General features: G+C 45.3%; 1 protein-coding gene across 5 annotated transcripts in view; it reads right to left on the reverse strand.

The window, feature by feature from the left end:
• The window catches only part of LOC137645707 (sphingomyelin phosphodiesterase 5-like), a 184,096-nt gene that overhangs the window by 145,517 nt on the left and 16,355 nt on the right, over positions 1-22,224 (reverse strand). The window lies entirely within an intron of this gene.

Raw genomic sequence — 22,224 nt, forward strand, 5'->3', positions numbered from 1 at the left:
TCCAGAACGTCAACAACTGCGTAGTCTAAAAAAATAAATGTTATTTCATCTTTGAAAACAGTACGAAGACTATCAAAGAAATTCTTTCCTAAAACATTAAATTTAAAAAGTTTTAAATTCTTTAAAGGCTAAATACGATATAACGGGCTCAACGTTGATTAACTTCGGTTCCAAGTTAGGACCGCCTACTATCAGGAAAGGTCGCATATAAACAAAACATAAAAATTTATTTTCATATGTTTATAATAAATGGAAAGTTAATCGAAGAGGCCTAATAAAGGCGGAGAGATATCAAATATATAGATCTATAAAGTGTTAAGCAAAATTACTAAAAACCTAAACACACTTCCGTCTAAGGGAAGGGTCGGCCATTTAAAAGTGAAAGAGAGTCCATACTCTCTTTGTCACCATAATTAAATCTATCCAAAACGAGTTCAAGTTTTGAGATGAAGATAAAACACCTGCATAGCGAAAGCTCAAAACTAGAATAGTGTACTTCACCAAATAGTTGTGAAAACAAATCCAGTTAGTAACAGAGTATTAGTAGGTCTTGCCGGTAGCCCGACAGAGAGAAAATTGGTTCTTTGTTGACTTGGAGTACTAAGTACCTGCTCGACAGATGGCGCTGTTGATGTACACCCCCACCTGCATAGCGATCGCTGGCGTATTTTGACCGTAGGTTTTTTCTGTCGAGCAACAGAGTTGCAGCTTATATGATCACCGGCTAAGTTTAATATTGAAAAATACAAATTATCTACGAATTTGTCATTTATTCCATAACTGGAATACAAACCAAGCTATTTGATAGGGGTGACACACTCATTAGGAAGGGTGGACATCCCAGCCAATCAGGCCTTTAGCTTTACCCGGGGGCTCCTTGTCTGAGTGTATCAGTACTCAAAAAATAAGGAGTCCCTGCACCTCACTAAAACCTTCCTACGCAAGGCCTCTGGCCTACGCAAGGCCTCCGGCCTACGCAAGGCTTCCGGCCTACACAAGGCCTCCGGCCTACGCAACGCCTGCAACCTACGCAAGCTGTGTGTTGAGATATGTAGAAATGTGACTGTCCTGGTAAAGTTATTCGGAGTTCTTTAGAAGGAAAAACTGTGTAACTAGAACTTTCCCAATACCACCTCGTCAGGGTATGATGACGCAACAGTATTAGTCTAATACTAGGTACACAAGGGAGCATGGTTTACCTGCAGTGGTTTGAGGTCAACTATGCAGAGAACCTAGGATGCTGCTTCCCAAGAGAGGGGAGAATGAAGAAAAGAATGAGGGCCAGTCAAACCTTTTCATTCAAGCAGACTAAAACCGGGTAACAATGCCCTCAATCTTCTGCTACTTGTCCAATAAGGAGCTTGAGGTTTTAAACCAGCTGTTGTGCAGCCACCACAGGACCGATAGAGAACGTATCGAGTCTCCTGTGGGTCACATCTTGCCGGTAATGGGATGAGAATGTGGTCTGACGATTCTACTCCCCAGCTTGAAGAACCTGCGTCACTGAGAAGTTTCTCTTGAATGCCAGGGACGTAGCTACGCCCCTGACATCATGAGCTCAGGGACTTTCCCAATACCACCTCATCAGAGTATGATGATGCAACAGTATTAGTTTAATACTAGGTACACAAGGGAGCATGGTTTACCTGCAGTGGTTTGAGGTCAGCTAAGCAGAGAACCTAGGATGCTGCTTCCCAAGAGAGGGGAGAATGAAGAAAAGAATAAAGACCAGTCAAACCTTTTCATTCAAACAGACTAAAACCGGGTAACAATGCCCTCAATCTTCTGCTACTTGTCCAATAAGGAGCTTGAGGTTTTAAACCAGCTGTTGTGCAGCCACCACAGGACCGATAGAGAACGTATCGAGTCTCCTGTGGGTCACGTCTTGCAGCCTCCAGACGCATTTCTAGAGTCAACTGAAGAAGCCTGGGGACCCGTCGAGGACCTCTTGGAGAGCGCCCTTCTTCAACAGGGTCTGGACTTGTGCCCGAAGGGCCTGCCCCCTTGCCGATTCCATGGCAAGGGAGTCTATTGACATTGGATTCCTGGTCAGGCTAGGTAGAGATGTTATGAACAGGACGCGATATCCTAGACGGATCATGGAGATTGTCCAAGATTCGGCCCCGAGTTGCTTCCACCTGTCTGAGAAACTTTGTAGGCATCCCCTCACTGGTAGAAACACAGGGGGAGTGCCTATCCTAGCGTTTGCGGCCTCGGCTGCTCCCTCTAGGATTCTTTCCTCTCCTGGATGACTTTTTGCCTTTCCTGTCCTTGACAGGAAAGGGCTTATTAGACACCACCATCTTCGCTGCTGGTTTCGTTGTTAAGGTCTTGGTTGGACGGGACTGCTGAGGTGCTGGAGGTTTATAGGGCTTAGTTGTTAAAGCCCTATGGAGGAGGGAGTCTCAATGAGACTTTCTCCACCTCTCAGCAGCAAGTTCTACATCCTTTGGCTCAAACAGATGGGACCCCTCTAGGGAGGAATGTCTGAGCCTATTTATTTCGACACTTGGGACCTGTTGGTGGAACCTCTCAGACACTGCATCTCAACATTTCAAGAGTTTTTGCCCACCAGTTCGAAACTTGGTGGGCTAGAAACTCGATTATGCGAGTGCCTGAGAGTAAAAAGGTCTCCATTGCTTTCCTGGTACGCTCCTTGGAAAAATGCTCGGATCGTATCAGGATACCTAAGGTCCCCAACCAGATGTCCAGCCACAAAGTAGCTTGCATCACATACCTAGTGACCTTTTCCTGATTAGGACTTCGGCCGCCGAGAACGAGACCTGCCGGCTGGAGAGCCTCTCAAGAGGGACTCCCTTGATTAGCTCTTCCAGAGAATGGTGAAGTGGAAGAGCTGAACTGGGTTCCTCCAGGATCTCAAAGTACAGTACCTCCTTTGCTGTACGCGAGGAGGTGGGAGGAGCTTGTTCGTAGAGCCGGCACGGTTGGAGGAGGCAAACTCGGAGAGCTGTTGGGTGATCTTGTCCCGGGTACTCTTCAACCCTTGAGACCAGGCCAGGGCTGCACTGGTCTTTCAGGGTTTCTAAATGCCGAAGATGCAGTCTAAGACCGTGTCTTTGCCTATCGAGGGGGTATCTCTGGGTCGGAAAACCCATTGAGAATCCTCATTAGAATCAGAACCTGCCAGAATGCATGTTCTGATTCTTGTTGGTATCCTCCTGAAGTTGGACTCGCAGCAAAGTCTCCTTCTATCCCTAAGAGCTCTTCTTGGGGTGAGTCGCGGACATTCCTTGAGTGGCTGGCTGTCTTCATTCTAGTCCTGGTGGAGGACTTTAGCACGGTCTAAGACTCCAACATCGAAGGCCTGAGTGTCATGTCCCTTCTGGTCTCAGATTGAGGGAACTCTCTGCGTGAAGGGATATATTCTCCAATGGTGCAATGGAAGAGTCTCTCTCCTCGCACAATTCCCTTGGTGAAGGATGGTCTTCATCCAACAGGGAGGGAAAGTATCCCAGGGGAGAAACTGTAGGGACTAGCATTGATGGTCTGCACGGAGTCAGCTTCACCCTCGAGGACGTGACCGCGTCAGAAACTCCTCCTTTCCTCTTCAAAGGGGTAAAGGAAGCCATGGTTCCGTGTCTTGAGTCCAGAGCACAGGTTGCTTTGATGAGCAGTCGGACAGGACGGGTTTGAATACCTGTGTTACAGCTCTGACTAAGGCACTGAACCAAGGCTGCTGACTGACTGATGCACTGTCAGACTGATACCCTGAAGGGAAAGGGACAGAAGATTCCCTATGAGGAGTCACCGGAATAGGTAGGTCCGCCTTAGAACGCAGTTTGGGGATCCTGAACCCCTCTGCTTGTGCCTGTTTCCCTTCTCTCGCAGGGCGCGCTGGAATGCGTTTGCGGGGAGGGGAATGAAGCGATGGTGACCTTGCCGGGTGAAAATCCTGCGCACGTGCCTATTGGTGTGCGTGCGCGCGCAGGAGAATACTGGCACACACGCGGGAGAGTATTGGCGCGCATGTCTGTGCGTGCGCAGGGGAGAGATTTGGCATGCAGGAGAGCGTGAATGTCCAGGAGAGCGCCAGCGCGCAGGTGAGAGCTGCATCGTGCCTGCTGTCTCACCAACAGAGTGTTTGTGTGCCGGAGGATAATGGCGCGCAGGCATTTGTTGACGCGCAGGTGAGTACTGGCGTGCGGGAGCGCGCTGGTGTGCAATAGAGAATTGACGCGCAGGCTGGCGCGTGGGAGATAATTGGCACACAGGCTGGCGTGCAGGAGAACGCTAGCGCATAGGAGAGTAAGGGCGCGCAGAAGAGCCCTGGCGCGCAAGAGAGTGTTGGCGCGCAGGTGGGTGCTGGCAAGTAGGAGATCGGGGCGCATAGGTGCAGGAGAGCGCTGACACGCAGGAGATCATGGGAGCACAGGAGAGCGCAAGTAAGCTGTAGTGCGCTGGCGCGTGGGCGATCCTGGGCGTGTGAGCGCAGGGTGCGCAGGTGAACGTGGGCGCACAGGATAGCGCTGACGTGCAGGAGAACGTTGGCGGGCAGGCGCATGAATTTGCTGCCTTCTATGAGGGCGAGCAGGTGAAGGGGCACTCCGAAGCGCTGTAGAGTGTTGACGAGCGGCTGGTGAGCGCTGAATTCCTGTCGGTTGGCGAGCTGCAGGGCGATGGCACGCAGTTGCGCACTTTGGTAGAGCTACAATAGGCTCTACCGGTTACAGGAACGGTAATGGCAGGTCGGCAGGTCTGGAGGGTGGATGGTCGACGCGCCCTTTGGAAGGGCAACCATCCACCGAAGAGGATCGCAAACAATCAGCAGAGAGGTCAAGGACCAAAGTCACAAGACTAGTTGCAGGAGCAGTGACGATCGATGAATGAAGGTCAGATGACTACAGCAGAGTCTCCTCTGAAGGGGACGGCTGCGACGATGATGAACCAAAGAGGCGCCACTTCACCACTGGTGAAGGGAGACCTCTAAGGAGAAGAGGAAGGCGTGCTTTCCGATGAATGCGCCCTCTGGGGGCCGTTGTATCAGCAGGCTGACCGCGCGCCGCAGCAGTCCTCCGAAGAGGAGTTTCTATAAGTGAACTCTCCCGAGGGGAAGAAACGCTTGCAGGAGAGACAGACGTTGAACTTAGTTTTCCCCTCGAAGGATGTTCAGGAACGGGGGAAACTAAGTCGGCAGCAACCGCTGGAGAGTCTGGAGGGGCAGAGGAGTTGGATGATACCGCATGAGACACCTGACACAATAACGTCAACAAGGGTCAGGGGATCTACCTCTGACGGCGACGATGATTGCTTAACAGAAGTACGCATGCAGATGAACTGTAGCAAAGCTTCCTTGGAAGGCAGACCCGTAAGCCCCAAATCTGTAAAAGAAGGGTTAGTGACAAGGCCTCACCCGGGGGGAGAGGTGAGGCTGCTTCGCTAGGGGAAGCAACATCACCTCTCGAGAACCGGGGTTGGCCGACATTAACTTGGTCTACGCTACTACTCGACGGTCTTTCGTAAGAGACCGAACGAGTAGGAGCTTCGGAAGAGGGTCGGGAGACGGAAGAAGAGGCCTTGGATTTTTCTTCCTTCAAAGGAACCTTCGAAGGAGAAATATCCCACTTGGACTTCTTCAGCCGTCGCGAAAACCTCTCCCACTGGGAGGAAGACCACTCCCTACACTCAATACACTTATTTATGCTATCACACCGTTGACATCTGCATAAAAGACAAAGGGTGTGAGGATCAGTCTCCACCGCCAGCATAAATGTACCACAAGGGCGGCCGGAGAGTCCAGGGCAGGTGCGCATGGTTGCAGAAGTCAACTTCACACACACACACTAAGAGAAAAGGAAAAAGCAAAAGTTATTAATGGCTGCCAATATTCGGCGCGGATGAAGAGCGGCAACGTACGTTCACCATCCGAGCCGAAAGCAAAGTGAGCTCAATCACAGGTGTGTGAGGGGGGGTGGTAGCAAGCTACCCTCCCCTAACCCCACTAACTAGCGGTATGGGCAGTTAACCCTCGTTAAAAATTATGGGCTCGTTATTTCAGCTACACCGAAGGTAATACCCTTGTTAAATAGCGTGGTTTGTATTCCAGTTATGGAAAAACTACCAATTATTGGAAGCAAACAATATTGGAATGCCCATTGACTTATAAACACCAATGAGTCCTTATATCTATCCTCTAGATTTTGCTTCAACAGCTTTTCGCCATATACGTCTTACCCATTTCCCAGTTCTTTCATTTTATTGTAGACTACAGTATAACAGTTCCCCACCTGATTCTCCATTAAGTCAACTACAAAGAAACTCAAAACAGTTTTGCACTCTTTTTATCTTTTTGGGGAGCCTCTTCTACTTGGCGGAGCATCTGGAGATGGCCAGTTTGAAATAAAGCTATGAATTCAGGAGTGGCTATGGTGTCAGAATTGCTCATAGAATTATTAATGAAATCTCTACAGGGGCAAAGAACAACCGAGGATGAAGAAAGGCAACATTGGATGGAACAATTTACTGAGGTCATAAATAGGAGATATGAGGGGAATAATTTGATTGATATCCCTGAAGCTGAGGAAGATCTTGATGTGCCCATGAATGAATTCAGTGTGTTTGAAGTCAAAGCTATTCTTAAAAAACACAGGAATGGAAAGTCCCTGGATGCGATGGAATAACTACCGAGATGATAATGGCTAAAAATGAAGTGACTCCCAGAATACTTACACGATCATTTTGTGGAGTGTGGTATGAAGAGGTAAAACCTGATGAATGGAAGCTAGGAGTGTTGGTGAAAATGGCTAAAAATTATCTGTATGATTACAACAATTACAGGCACATCACACTTACGTCAGATATCATGAAAATTTACAGTATGATTATTCTAGAGGCTAGAGAGAAAGATTGTTGAAAAGCTGAGAGATGAACAAGCAGGATTTGGATAAGGTAGAAGTTGTATGGACCAAATTTTCATTATAAGACATGTACAATAATGTATAGAATATAGAAATCCACTTTTGATGGCACTTTGGATTTTCATTTTAAGACATATACAGTAATGTATAGAATATAGAAATCCACTTTAGATGGCACTTGTGGACTATGATAAAGCCTTTGATAATGTGCACTGGCCAATTTTATGGAGAGCCCTACGTAGATAATTTGTATTTTTCCTAACTATACAAACCTTAGCTATTTAATAGGGGTATTACTTTTAGCGTGGCTGAAAAGACAAGCCATTAATTTTAACGAGGGTTAACTACCCACACCGCTAGTTAGCGGGGGGGTGGGGGGTGGGGGGGGGGTAGGGGGGGTAGGGAGGGTAGCTTGCTACCGCTCCCCTCACATACCAGTGATTGAGCTCACTTTGTTTGGAGGTAGGACTTAAAAGGGATAGGGCTGGCAGGCAAGTTTGGTTGAATAGCTAAGGTTTGTATAGTTAGGAAAAATACAAATTATCTACGAATTTGTCATTTGTTCCGTAACTGGAATACAAACCAAGCTATTTAATAGGGGTGACTCACCCATTAGGGAGAATGGATGTCCCAGCCAATCTGGCTTTTTGGGTTTACCCGGGGGCTCCTTATCTAAGTGTGTTAGCACTCAAGGAATAAGGAGTCCCTGTGCCTCGCTAAAACCTTGCTATGCAAGGTTCGTAACATACGCAAGCTGTGTATGAAGGTATGTAGAAATGTGACTCGTCCTAGAAAGTTATTCCGTAGTTCTTTAGATGGAAAAACTGTGCACTAGGACTTTCCCAATACCACCTCGTCAGGGTATGGGGACGCAACAGTATTAATCTTAATACTAGGTACACAAGGGAGCATGGTTTACCTGCAGTGGTTTGAGGTCTGCTATGCAGAGAACCTAGGATGCTGCTTTCCCCAAGAGAGGGTATGATGAAGAAAAGAATAAGGGCCAGTGAAACCTTTTCATTCATGCAGACTAAAACCGGGTAACAATGCCCTCAACCTTCTGCTACTTGTCCAATAAGGAGCTTGAGGTTTTAAACCAGCTGTTGTGCAGCCACCACAGGACCGATAGAAAACGTATTGAGTCTCCTGTGGGTCACGTCTTGCATGTAGTGGGATGTGAACGTGTTTTGACGTTTCAACACCCCAGCTTCAAGTTCCTGCGTCACTGAGTAACTTCTTTTGAAGGCCAGGGACGTAGCTATGACCCTGACATCATGTGCTCTGGGGTGACGTGACGGAGGAGGGTCAGGATTCAGTGCAAGGTCAATAACCCAGCAAATCCATGCTGAGATGGTGTTCTTGGTGACCCTCCTCTTAGTCCTTCCTGTGCTGACGAATAGTGCAGGCACATGAGGACGGGCTGCGGCAGTTCTCTTGAGTTACAGCCTCAAAATCCTTACTGGCCATACTAAGAACACTGTCTTTCAAGTTAGGTGGCGATCTGTTGCCTGGCGTAATGGTTCATAGGGAGGTCTCTTAAGAGACCTGAGAACACGAACCACATTCCATGGGGGAAGTCTCACTTCTGGCTGGCGCGCAGGTAAAGGTTGGCGCGCAAGGCAGGACAACAAGGTTGTCGCCTCACCTACAAACTTGCGCGCAGGAGAGTGATGGTGCGCAGGTTTTTACTGGCGTGTTGGTTGCCGCACAAGATGGCGCACAGGAGAGCGCGGGTGCTCAAGAGATGTGGGACGCACATGTTGGCGCGCGGGAGAGCGATGGCGCGCGGGAGAGCGATGGCGCGCGGGAGAGCACTGTTGCACAGGAGAACGTTGCCGTGTAGGTAACTAACGCGTAGGAGAAATTTGGCGAGCAGGTGAGCGCTGGCACACAGGAGAGTGCTGGAGTGCAGGTGAGCGCTGGCACATAGAAGATCATGGGTGCAGGAGAGCGCAGGCGCGCAGGAGATCATTGGCACGCAGGAAAGCACAAGTGAGCTGTGGTGTGCTGGCGCCCTAGGCGACCCTGAGCGTGTTTGCGCAGGGAGCGCAGGTGATCGTAGGCACGTGTGTGTATGTGGGCACGTGTGCGCATGTGGGCACGTGTGCGCATGTGGGCACGTGTGCGCATGTGGGCACGTGTGCGCATGTGGGCACGTGTGCGCGTGGCTCGCAGGAGAGCGCTGAAGATCACGTTGGTGCGTAAGCGCATGTTGGCGCGTAAGCGCTTGTTGGCGCGTAAGCGCTTGTTGACGCATAAGAGCATGTTGGCGCGTAAGCGCATGTTGGCGCGCAAGCGCGTGAGGCTTCTGCCCTTTGTGAGGGCGAGCAGGATGGGTGGTGCACCGAAGCGTTGGTGAATGATGAGCTGCTGGCGAGCGCTGGTCAGGGCGAGTGGGCGCGTGGTACACAGGGCGAGAGTGATGGCACAATAATAGCGCACTTTGGAGGAGCTTTATTAGGCTCATACAGGAACGGCGATGGATGATGTCGCATGAGACACCTCTGACACAACAACGTCGACAAGTGTCAGGGGATCTACCTCTGACGGTGACGAAGATTACTTGACTGAAGCACCCATGCGGATGAACTCGAGCAAAGCCTCCTTGGAAGGCGAACCCATGAGCCCCAAGGAGGACCAAATCTGAGACACGGAGGTTAGTGACAAGGCCTCCTCCGGGGGAAGAGGTGGTGCTGCTTCGCTGGGGGAAGCAACCTCATCTCTTGAGACCCGAGGTTGGTCAGAAATAAATTGGTCTATGCTACTACTCGACTGTCTCTCGAAAGAGACCGACCGAGTAGGAGCTTCGGAGGAGGTTTGAGCGACAGAAGAAGAGGTCTTGGGTTTTCCTCGTTTTGAAGCAACCTTCAAAGGAGAAATATCCCACTTGGACTTCTTCCGCCGTCGCGAAAACCTCTCCCATTGGGAGGAAGACCCTTCCCTACACTTGTTGACACTATCACACCGTTGACCTCTGCAAGAAGGACGAAGGGCGTGAGGATTAATCTCGACTGCCAACATAAATGTTCCACAAGGGCGGTCGGAGAGTCAAGGGCAGGCGCGCATGGTCGCAGAAGTCAACTTCACACACACACAGTCTGAGAGAAAAGAAAAAAGAAAAAGCAAAAAGCATTAATGACTGCCAACTGTCGGCGAGGACGAAGAACAGCAACGTCTGTTTACCATCTGAGCCAAAAGCAAAGTGAGCTTAATCACAAGTGAGGGGGAGCAGTAGCAAGCTACCCTCCCTACACCCCGCTAATTAGCGGTGTGGGTAGTTAACCCTCGTTAAAAATCAATGGCTCGTCATTTCAGCTATGCCGAAAGTAATACCCCAATCAAATAGCGTGGTTTGTATTCCAGTTACGGAACAAATTTAAATTTGATTAAGTCTGTTCATGAGCATATAAGTGCAAAGTTAATGTTAGTGAAGTGCTATCAAATGAATTTCTAGTGAACAGTGGAGTAATCCAAGGGAATGTGTTGTCACCTTTCTTATTCATCCTCCTCATGGATTTTGTAATGCATAGAATAGTTGGAGATGGTGGAGAAGGATTGGACTAGATTAGTAATAGGAAGTTAGCTGACCCAGAGTATGCTGATGATGCTGTTCTTATTAGCAGAACACCAAAGAATTTGCAATGCTTGCTTACCAGAATGCATGAAATATCACAGGAAGTTGGGCACAAGATAAATAGAAGAAAGACACAGATGATGAGAACAAAATGTGCAATGGAAGATGAAATATCATTGGAAGGAGAGAGGATTAATGAGGTAGAATCATTCAAATATTTAGGAACTATGACCTCTAACACAGGGTCTTTAAAATTGGAGTTTAATGAAAGATTGAAAAAAGCAAATCAGACAATGGTTAGGTTAAATAAAATTTGGAAATCAAATCACCTGAAATTACATATAAATCAGGCTGTATATCAGTTTAGTGAGATCGGTATTACTGTATGGACATGAGTCGTGTATGACAATGAAACATTATCAAATAGATTTTAGAACAAAGCCCTCTTCTTCAGCTATGATTGAAATCTACAAAAATCATGGTGTGAATGAATCAGACTTTCAGCTAGAAAATTTATTCTGCAATCAAAATTTTCTTAAGTGCAACTACATTAATATTAGTTTATTTCATTTTATTTTGTTTTAGTTGAGTACTGTGCTTTTTGAAATACCAAAGTAGCTGTTAGAGAATAGGAAGAGAAAGGAAAAAAATAAGGGGGGTCTTGTGAATAACAAGAAATTCAAGCAATCAATATACATAGATTTCATATGGAAAAGCCAGCGACGTCATCAACGATGAATTTTTAATTTATATCTTAAATTTTCATCCTTTCTTGGTGATGTATGAAAGTTATGAAATAAAAACAAAAGGAAATGTACAAATCTGGTTATATTTTTGTTAGTAATAATCTTAAAATTGTACAAAAGGTGACTAAATTTTGCAAAATTCCTAGTTACTTAACCCTTTAACCCCCAGGCTATTTGGAAATTTCCAGCCCTTAACCCCCAAGGGGTTATTTTTTTCCCAGCACATCTTGCAGTATATATTTTTCAAATTGCTCTAACAGCCTTAATTTTTGTCATAAAGAGGTCAGGTTGGTCTCATTCTCTTGGAAAATGCCTGAATTTTTTCAAAAAATTATCAAAAATATGAAAAAAAAAATTTTATAGCATTTATTTGCAAGGACGTACCGGTACGTCCATGGGGGTAAAGGGATGGCTTTTGTGAAACGTACCAGTACGTCCTTTGGGGGTAAAAGGGTTAACTAGCTGTGAAATCTTTACCCATGTGCACTTTGAGAAGATTTTGGATATGTTAATCTACATAAAATTGTACTTCCTTCGATACCAGAATCATTCATTTTTTTCTGAGTTTGACTATCTTTTGCCTTAATTTTACTAGACTACAAAAGATAACCCCCTCCCTCTTTTTCCTTCTAATACCTTGCTTGACTGAGCCTGGAAGGGCATATGAAAGCACAGAATTGGCTAAACTTAACACCTTCCATATCAAAAAGCCACTGGAAGTACGTGTTGGGAATTCAAGATGGCTAAGACCTTCTCAAAAACCAAACCAGTTGGGCAATTATCATCCCTGTACAAGTCAATCAGGTTGATATACCATCCAGATAACAGCCATGGTCAGAATCAAAAGAATATGTGCCTGAATATCCAAAGAGAAAGGCAAAGGCTTCTAGACTGACAAGACTGAAGTGAGTATTTCAGATCTATAGATCTATGAAGTAGACCGCAGGACTAAAAGTCTGGTTTGAAACCGTATGAGGAGTTGAAACACCTCACAATTGTCAGGATCTTCCAGAACCATGGGCACTTGAGCTACCTAACCTACTAATACTCTGACAATTATTCCTTTTACTCGTATTACGAACTCACAATGTCTAAGAACAGATCTGAGGACGTGAAAATGGGAGCAAATTATAGATCAGACCATGAGCAGTCTCACAACATGTTTTAAACTAATTCTTGACACCATCGAATGACCAAGAAAGGAATAACACTGTGCATCCTTTCCTTGACTATCAAATCTGTTTGGTGCTGAAAGCACAGTGTGGCAGGGTGCTTAGCAAAGGAGTGTTCCTTCCTGGGCCATGAATATACCTTAGATTGTACCCAGAACAGGCCAATGATGGACCTTGTCTAAAAGGATGATGGTCCACATCAGAAACAGAACTATCTAGCACTCACGTCCTTCAAAACAGAAGTACCACATACATTCTTCTGCCAGAGTATTGCACAAGTGAGTGCAGTCCTATGTGGTGACACAAGACTATGCTACCAATCCAGCGCCAACATGGGAGCATTTCAGTGATAGTACAAGCCCCATTGAAATCAATCCAGGGTGATGCGCTGGTCTCATTCCCAATCACAAGTGGGAGTGGGAGTGGGAACCTCCCTGCACATATGTGGGGAGAGACCACTTGACTGGTGATCAGGCTCCTTACTGAGCATATATTGAGAGCTTCTCCCCTGACCTGTGAGCTATGGGGAGAAAAATCTCCAGAAGAAAGATGATCGTGTTTCAATCGTGGGCACCAGCCACCCGTTGAGATACTACCGCTAGAGAATTATGGGGTCCTTTGACTGGCCAGACAGTACTACATTGGATCCTCGTCTCTGGTTACGGTTAATTTTCCCTTTGCCTACACATACACCGAATAGTCTGGCCTATTCTTTACAGATTGTTCTCTTATTCTCATACACCTGACAACACTGAATTACCAAACAATTCTTCTTCACCCAAGGGGTTAACTACAGCACTGTAATTGTCCAGGGGCCACTTTCCTCTTAGTAAGAGTAGAAGAGACTTTAGCTATGGTAAGCAGCTCTTCTAGGAGAAGGACACTCCAAAATCAAACCATTGTTCTCTAATCTTGGGTAGTGTCATAGCCTTTGTACCATGGTCTTCCACTGTCTTGGGCTAGAGTTCTCTTGCTTGAGGATGCACTCGGTCATGCTATTCTATCTTAATTTCTCTTCCTCTGGTTTTGTTAAAGTTTTTATAGTATATATAGGAAATATTTATTTACTGTTGTTACTATTCTTAAGATATTTTATTTTTCCTTGTTTCCTTTCCTCACTGGGCTATTTTCCCCTTAGGAGCCCCTGGGCTTATAGCATCCTGCATTTCCAACTAGGGTTGTAGCTTAGCAAGTAAAAATAATAATAATTTTTGGGTCGACCTGTGACGGCCGGTGAAAGAGTCCTTCTTTACACTTTTCTGATATAAATCTTCCAAATATACCAGAGAAAGATAAAAGCATGGAATGCAGAGGTTACTACCCTCGCGCGAGCACCTCGTGGGTGTCGTGTATACATCAGGGGCATGTGAAAACCACTATTCACAGGCTGTCTTCCATTTAGATAATTCCTTCATCAAAGGGAAGGGCCGTAACAAAGGCCCCAGAAACCACACTTGGACCATGCCACTGTCACCCAACACGAGTGCCCTCTAGAATCATCCTTCTGCAAGAACATATGGCTTGGCAAGGAAAGGGTGGGTCCGTACAAAAATAACCGGGAAGGGTTTCACCGGTCGTCACAGGTCTCTCCCCAGAAATAGATTTTTCCCTCGTCAAAATCCCTTTTCTGGGTCGACCCGTGACGGCCAGTGAAAATGTACCAGAGAATGCCTTCCAAGCCCAATAAAGTAATAACATAATGAGGAGAATACAAACACCATGTAAGACAATAATATAATATAATAATGTAAGAAAACCTCAAATTACCAACTAGCCAAATGACATAGGGAACGTAAGGCTAAATAAATATGAAGACAAGGAATCAACTGAGTGTCAAAACGCAAAAGGCATCAAACCTTACATGTCTAAGCATATCTAAACATTAAAGGAACGGTAACTACAATAACAGTTAAACCATAGGAATTAAACATGGTAAATATCATAGGGCTAACGATCTACCCATGAGAGTGGCGACGTGGTGTGAGTGGCGGGTAGGAGGGAAAAGAGAAGAGATGGAAGAAAGGAAGAAGAAGAGATTAATGGGGAGAGATAAGACTGCCCTCTGCCACCGTTGGGTATTTAAGGGCCTGTAAGTTCTTTAGATAGTGGCGTTTGAAAACCATAGGGGATTTCCAACCCGTATATTTTTTAGAAATCCCCGTATATTTTTTAAAGTCATCAAAGTCCCTGTTCTGGAAGTAATTGATGGAGGTATCTACTGACCGTATATCATGAGCCTGGGGAAATGAATCTGGATTAGTATGTTTAATGAAGTAGAGGATTTGTTGCCTGATACCGTGAATGGAAATAGTACCTCCTTGTTCCTTGAAAACCAAGGGGCCAGACGAGCGGGTGGCAGTTCTAGCTAAAAAGGCCCTGAGAGTAGTGACTGGACACAGAGAAAGGATCCTGGGGAAGAAAGATAATCTTCCGAGGGGAGCACCTAATTTGCGGATCCTCCTTTTTAGCTAGGAAAGCTTTGTCTGGAGAAAGGAGTACTGTACTTCGGCTGAAGGGAGGAAATCTATGTTTTCCGGGTTTCGTGAGAGAGCTGCTAGTTCTGATATTCCAGCACCTGAGGCCAAAGCCGTTAGAAATAAAGTCTTCCTAAGAAGAGTGATATAAGAGCAGGATTCATTGTCCGTGTCCGTCGCAAGTTTGAGGACATCTTTCAGAGACCAAGAGACCTTTTGTGGCCGAACCGAAGGTCGAAGCCTAGCACATGCTTTTGGAATAGATGAGAAATAGGAATCAGCTAGGTTAATGTTAAACCCAACAAGGAAGACCTTCAAAGCTGACTTGATGGTGGTTAAAGTGCTAGCTACTAGGCCTTTGTCAAATAGGAACCTCAAGAAAGAGATGGCTAAATTCGGAGACATACGAGAATGGTCTGAACTCTTAGGAAATCTGCTAGTTCTTAACGGCCGAATCATATTGACGAATTGTCGAGTCCCTTTTGTGTGATTCGATGAAGAGAACGTTTTCCAGGTCAATGTTCGCGTCTCTATGAGCTTCAAACTTCATGTAGTCCACAAAGTTAGAGTTTTGGCTATCCTTGAGGAATCTGACACAGTGAGTTTGGATTACTTGGGTCAGTTTGGGGAACGGGATCCGGAAGGGACGGAGTTTCAACTCGAGGAGGAGAGGAAACCAACTGTTCTTTGGCCAGTGAGGTGGTACTAAAGCCACTGCCCCCCGGAAGGAGCGTAGTTTGTGTAAAACTTTCATTACAAGATTCACTGGGGGAAATAGGTAAATCTTCTTCCAATGGTTCCATTCCAGGGTTAATGCGTCCATGGCATAAGCCTGAGGGTCCAGGGTTGGGGTCACATAACAAGGAAGTTTGTGATTCATCTGAGTTGCGAATAGATTTACCTGGAGGCCCGGAACCAGCCTGAGTATCCACCGGAATGAAATTATGTCTAGAGACCATTCTGACTCCAGTGGTTTTGTCCTGGATAGTGAGTCCGCTCTCACATTCTGGACTCCCGCTAGGTGACTTGCTGACAGGAACCAGTTCTTTTCTGTTGCCCAGGCGAAGATAGTGACCAGGATCTGATTCAGGTTGGGTGACTTGGATCCGCCTCTGTTGACGCTGTGTACTACGTCTGTGCTGTCTGACACTACTCTGATGTGGGTCAAGCTCAGAGGAGAGAGTATCTTCAGGGTCAAGAACACTGCCATGGCTTCGAGAACATTGATATGGGACTGTTTCACGGCAGGTGACCAAGAGCCCTGAAACATCTGATGTTCGGAATAATCCCCCCCTCCACTTAGAGACGCGTCTGTATGGAAGGTCACTTGTGGAGGTGGGAATCGTAGAGGAACCGATTTGGAGAGGTTCTTCGGTTCGGACCATGGGCGTTGTCTCATTTTCAAGACAGAGGGGATGTTCGAGACCTTGTCTCTTAAAGGTACTGTAGCTCTCTTTCTCCAAACTCGATTGATGTCTTTGAGTTTGGCTTTTAATAGGAGATCTGTTACTGAAGCGAATTGGAGAAGGCCGAGGATTCTTTCTAAGGCTCTTCTGGACACCTGTTTGTGTTTGAGAAAATTCTTGATCTTGGAAGCTATTTCTCTTACCTTTTTGGAAGGGAGAGACAACGTATGCTTCGAAAGGTCCCACTGAATGCCTAACCATTCTAAGTGGCCTGATGGTTGCAGGCGGGACTTTTGGAGATTGACCCGAAATCCCGGGTTGGCGAGAAATTGAAGTACAGTGAACCCTCGCTACTTCGCGGTTCGACCATCGCGGATTCGCCACTTCGCGGATTTTTTTCATAACCCATGTATATACATATATCGCGGATTTTCCAGAAATATCGAAAATACCGCGAAGTGACCGATGGAGCGAGATTGGAGAAAGTAAGGAAAATTGAATCGTGACTGATTTTCAATATAAATGAAACTTTGAGGAGCAACAAAGATATCATTTGTTAGAGAGATAGAGAGAGGTAAGGAATGGGAGGTAGTGAAAAGTAGCCCACGAGAGAGAGAGAGAGAGAGAGAGAGAGAGAGAGAGAGAGAGAGAGAGAGAGAGAGAGGAGGTTTAAATGTAATAAACAAAAAAAATTGATAGGTTATAACACATTGGTGCTTATGTAATATCAACTGTATACTGTAGACGGTTTGAATAAGTTAAGAAATGGTATAAATGATACTTTGTTAGTGTATTCGTACACACTCAAGAGCGGCAGCTAGATGACAGCTGATCTAATCACAGCCAAAAGTAAAAAAAAAAAAGAAGTCAACAATACTCGATTTTTAAAACAAACCCGAAATTTAAAAACAAAAGTACATGCTTTCTTAATGTGCAATTAACTATTTAAAGAGTGGCAATTTTCTAGAATAAAATGATATTTCCCAAAAAATAGGGGTTTGCTGATGAAATCGGATGCCGTATTTTTAGCTATGATTGAAATGGATGTAGACTCGGCCTAATTATTTCGTTTCGTATTTAATTGACACTAAGAAAACTAATTTTAGCTTCTTCATCTAAATGTAAGTATTGTATAACACGAAGAGGAGAGAGAGAGAGAGAGAGAGAGAGAGAGAGAGAGAGAGAGAGAGAGAGAGAGAGAGAGAGAGAATCAGCTGTTGTACTCAAATGGCGTGTTTTTGTTTCGTGAGAATTTCATCGCCACGACTTTAACAACATACTGTACTGAACTTTACAGTATTATACAGACTACTGTAATATGATAAAGTAAAATATTTGTAATCTATTTTATATGAAATGGGGCTATTTTTTTTTTTTTTTAAATTCACATTTACGTATGTAAAACAACTCTCTCTCTCTCTCTCTCTCTCTCTCTCTCTCTCTCTCTCTCTCTCTCTCTCTCTCTCTCTCTCGTAGATTGTTTTCCTGCTTTGCTACGTATGTATGATTTTATATAGATACGGTAAATAATATTTGTAATAACATATTCTATTAAAGCTTTTACTGTAATATCATTATTTATCACTTTCATCATGCGCGTTAAATTCCTTAGTTTGTTTACTGAGCGTACTTTATGACGCCGTCGTTTCAGGCGGCGTCATAAAGAAAAACATTTCATTTGGAAGTCCTAAGAAAAATTAAGTAAAACATTAGTAATAACCAAATCAACATACTGTACTGAATAATCAACATATTCGATGCAGAAACTAACCTATACACAGATGTGTAAATGCGTTTGTTTCTTCATTATAATCAGAGATAAACGTAAACAAAACATTGGTTGCCATTTTTTATCGTGCTTTTTGGCGTGTTTAGGAAACGCATGATATAAAGTCGCCCTTAATATTTGTGCCTGTTTTAGTTTAGGGTACGTTAGTACATGCATTAAGTGTGCTGTACATTAAAGGGTAGTTTGTTAACAGTACTACGTACAAGGGAAAGTTTTAAAAGCCTGAATATACATGTTAAATAAATAGGTAAATATGCTGTCACTACTTCGCGGATTTTCACCTATCGCGGCCGGGTCTGGAACCTATCTACCGCGATAAACGAGGGTTCACTGTACTTCCTTCGTGGCTCTGTTGCTTTCCATGGCAGACCGGGCCCAAATGAGCCAACCGTCCAGATAAGCAATGATCTGTATCCCTTGGTTCCTGAGTTGTTCTAACACTGTCTCTCCCAGTTTCGTGAATATCCTGGGATCAATGTTGAGGCCGAAGGGCATGACTTTGAACGCAAAGGCTTTCCTGCCTAGGCGGAAACCCAGATAAGCAGAGAAGTTTCGAGTTATTGGCACATGATAATAGGCGGCGGTAAGGTCGATAGAGGTGGTGACGGCCCCACGGGGAAGTAAGGTCCGTACCTGAGAGATAGTCAACATCTGGAACTTGTCGCAGAGAATGTAAGAGTTTAGCTTTGACAAGTCCAGGTCCACTCTCAATGCCAACGAGCCTTTCTTCGGAATTGTGAACAGGTGGCCTTGGAATTTCAGTGATCGAACCCATTTGATTGCTTTCTTCTTGTGTAACTCTATGGTGTACTCTTTCAGAATGGGAGTGGGTTTCTGGGAGGTCACTGGTGGAGGAGGAGAACCTTGTAGCCATTTCCACCCCAAACCTTTAGAGATTATGCTATGAGCACACGGACTGAAGGTCCAATGGTCTCGAAAGTGGTAAAGTCTCCCCCCTACCGGGACCACCTCATTGTGAGGGAGTGAATCTAGGTCCTTTCCTTCCCCGAGCCCCCTTTGTTCTAGGTCCGCCTCAATGGCGGAACTGTCCTCTACCCCTGTAGCTTCCTCTCTGGTGTCTACGAAAGGAACCTGAGGGTTAGGAGCTAGGGTTGTATGCAGGCGAGGGCATCCAAACGGGGTTGGGTTGTGTACCTGGGGAATCAGTGAGGTAGACCACCTGTTGAGGGGGATTCGGATGCAGAGACATCGAAGCAGAGGGAGACTGTGATGACGAGTGGGTAACTGACGATTGATGGCAGTGACCCCGGTTCGTCTTGTAAGGGGTAAATCTCTGCTTCTTCTTGAAGAAAGCTTGCTTTTGGGCTTCGACCTTCTTTTTGGCAGTGAGGCCTCGCCTCACCTGCAATTTTGGTTTGCTCTCGTATCATCTTGTAGAACCTTGTTCACCTCCTCCTGAGGGAAGAGGGTTTTACCCCAGCAGGAGGAAGCTATCAGCCTGTTCGGTTCATGTCTGATAGAGGCCTCAGACAGAACGTATTTCCTACAACTAACCCGAGCAGACCACAAAGCGTGAAGGTCGATTTGGTAGAACAGAGATAGGTTCTTCATGAATATCCAAAACAAGGTCTCAGTGGGATAAAGCGAGGCAAGGGACTCAGCGAGGTGGGGTCCGGCTCTTTAAGAGCCGGCATCGTAATAGGCAAGGTAATAATGGGAGCAGTTGTAAATATGGCGTAGGCCCCATTGTGTGGGGTGAGCTTGGAATTAGCGTACCCCCAGACCGACAACGTCCTGGCCCAGACAGCTTGGGCCTGCTCTTTAGGAAATATTACCGTTACCTTCGGTACCTTGTCTAATCTAACCAAGACATGCTCTTTCAAACGAACGAATCTGTTGAATGGGAATTCTAGTCCCGGAGGGTAAATTCTAGGGCCTCTAGAGGGCGGACGCCTATGTCATCCAGAGTTATGGTACCATCTATATATGGAGCATGTAAGGCAAATCTCTATGGGTTGTTTTTATCGAAGGAGGTTACTTCGATGCGTCTGGGGCTGTAGGGGGAGACATCCGAGTTCCTGAACGGATCAGATTCGCCACCATATCTTTGAGCTCCGTCATAGCTTCTTGGCTTGCCCTAGAATGTGTTGTATCTGCTCTTTAACCATATCCCTGATCAGGTCGGCGGGGAAGGAGGGATCCTGAGCACGACCCGCTGATGAAGCCCTGGACTTAACGGACGTCGTCTTTTAGCAGTCACGGTTTTATGCAAAGTAATATGAACATCAGGATCCTTTGAGGGTTCTAGGACCGGTGACACAGATAATGGCAAAGCTGAAGGCTCAAAACTCATCACCACCTACCTGCTCGTCCATGGGTTCGACGTCCAACCCTAGAGAGGACACGTCCCCCTCCAATAAAGCTTCCTCTTCCGTTGGAATGGTTGCTCTAACCACCTCAATTAACGGGGCCGCTGTCTCCGGTGGAACTGCCGCAGTAGTAGAGCCCGGGAACAGTCGAGAGGCCATGTCTCCGTCGAGGAGATAGGGTCCGCCAGATGGAGCATTCCTTCCAAATCTCGACACCCAAGGGCGGAGAGCCGCTCTTGCAGCCCGGAGAGATTCATCATCATCCTGAAAGAGGTGAGTGGATTAGTGATGAAGGAGAAGACCGTTCTCCTCAATAAGCGATGTATACATATATCAAGAAAAAATTAAATCATTGCCAAAGGATACCAAAAGGAACAAATTAGAACCAACTTACATCATCGTTCAGGAGTAGGGAGGACAGCTCGTAGCAGAGCGTGCATGACTCCGGGAACCATACCATGTAGGCGGACTTTCTGTAAAAGAAAGGAGACATAAGTCTGGATGTTCATTGAGACTCTGGTTAGTGATCCTATTCACAGGCTTGGATCAACCAAAGTATCTATAAAACAATAATATATATGTATATGTATATATTTGTACATGTATATAATATATATGTATATATTTATGCATATATTTAATTATATATATGTATATATATGGATAAATATCCATACAACATCGTGTTCAAATAGAAATAAATTTCTACTTCATACTTGGGATCGAACGCTAGCCCCTTCTAATGAAAAAGCCAGGTCGAAACCAACCATGCCATGAGAGGCCATTTTACTGGATAACATTAATTATGTGTGCCTAACATGGTTCTATCATTGCTAGCTAGAGCTACAAATTAACATATAACGTCAAGTAACCACGTAACATGTAACTATAAACCTCATCAGTAAAATAATGTTAACCTTGGTTCTGAACGACTGAGTGGTTCTGAACGACTGAGTGGTTCTGAACGTCTGAGTGATCCCCAGTGACACCGGAGATCCGGTGACAAAGGTCCGTAATAGTGAAATCGTGAACACCAGCGGTAAGATAATGTTAACCTCAATGCTGAACGTCTGTGTGATCAAAAGGACCGTAATAATGAAATTGTGATTAATCATGAAAAAAGGTTCATGTGCATAAAGCCGAAGCCGGAGTCTGAGTGCCGGGTTTCACCGTTGCACTCCAAATATCTGACTAGTTCCCAACCCAATGAGTATACATTATAGCGGAGTATAACTCAAGGTGGTGAACGTTCCGAAGAGAACGGAACTACGGGTGGCGGCATAAAGCGATCCCAAAATAATGACTCATACACTAACGGAACCTATTAATAATGCTAGCTATATTAACAGTAACCACATCAATCAAATGTAAATACCATCAAACGTAATACCCTATCATAAACCGGGAGAAGAAGAGGAGGCAGGGATAACTCGTGAGCGTATAAAACGGAAAACGAGAAATCCACCTCTCCTTTAAGAAAGAAAACGAGAGAAAGGGTAACTCGTAACTGTAGTAACAGAAACCAAGAACTCCATGCTCACGCTCTCATGGTTATATTATAAAGAACCAAAAGTACACAATAATATGATATAAGAATAATGATAAAATTGTAAAAACCAAGAATGAAGAATAACGACAGCGTAACAAATAAATAAAAAGATATAGTCTAAAACGACCACCTTCCCGAGGCGTGTACTTAAACTATAACAAAGGCAAGAACGTTATTCTTCGTTCGTCCAAATTGGACTGGCTAGAAAAAAAATACCATAGTAAAAACAATAATAAAATGATAATAATAATGGTCATAAAACGTAAGTGATATAACCTAGATTTCAGAGTACCAGATGGGCAATATTAA

The sequence above is a fragment of the Palaemon carinicauda genome, chromosome 8 (genome assembly GCF_036898095.1).
Source record: "Palaemon carinicauda isolate YSFRI2023 chromosome 8, ASM3689809v2, whole genome shotgun sequence".
NCBI classification, from domain to species: domain Eukaryota; kingdom Metazoa; phylum Arthropoda; class Malacostraca; order Decapoda; family Palaemonidae; genus Palaemon; species Palaemon carinicauda.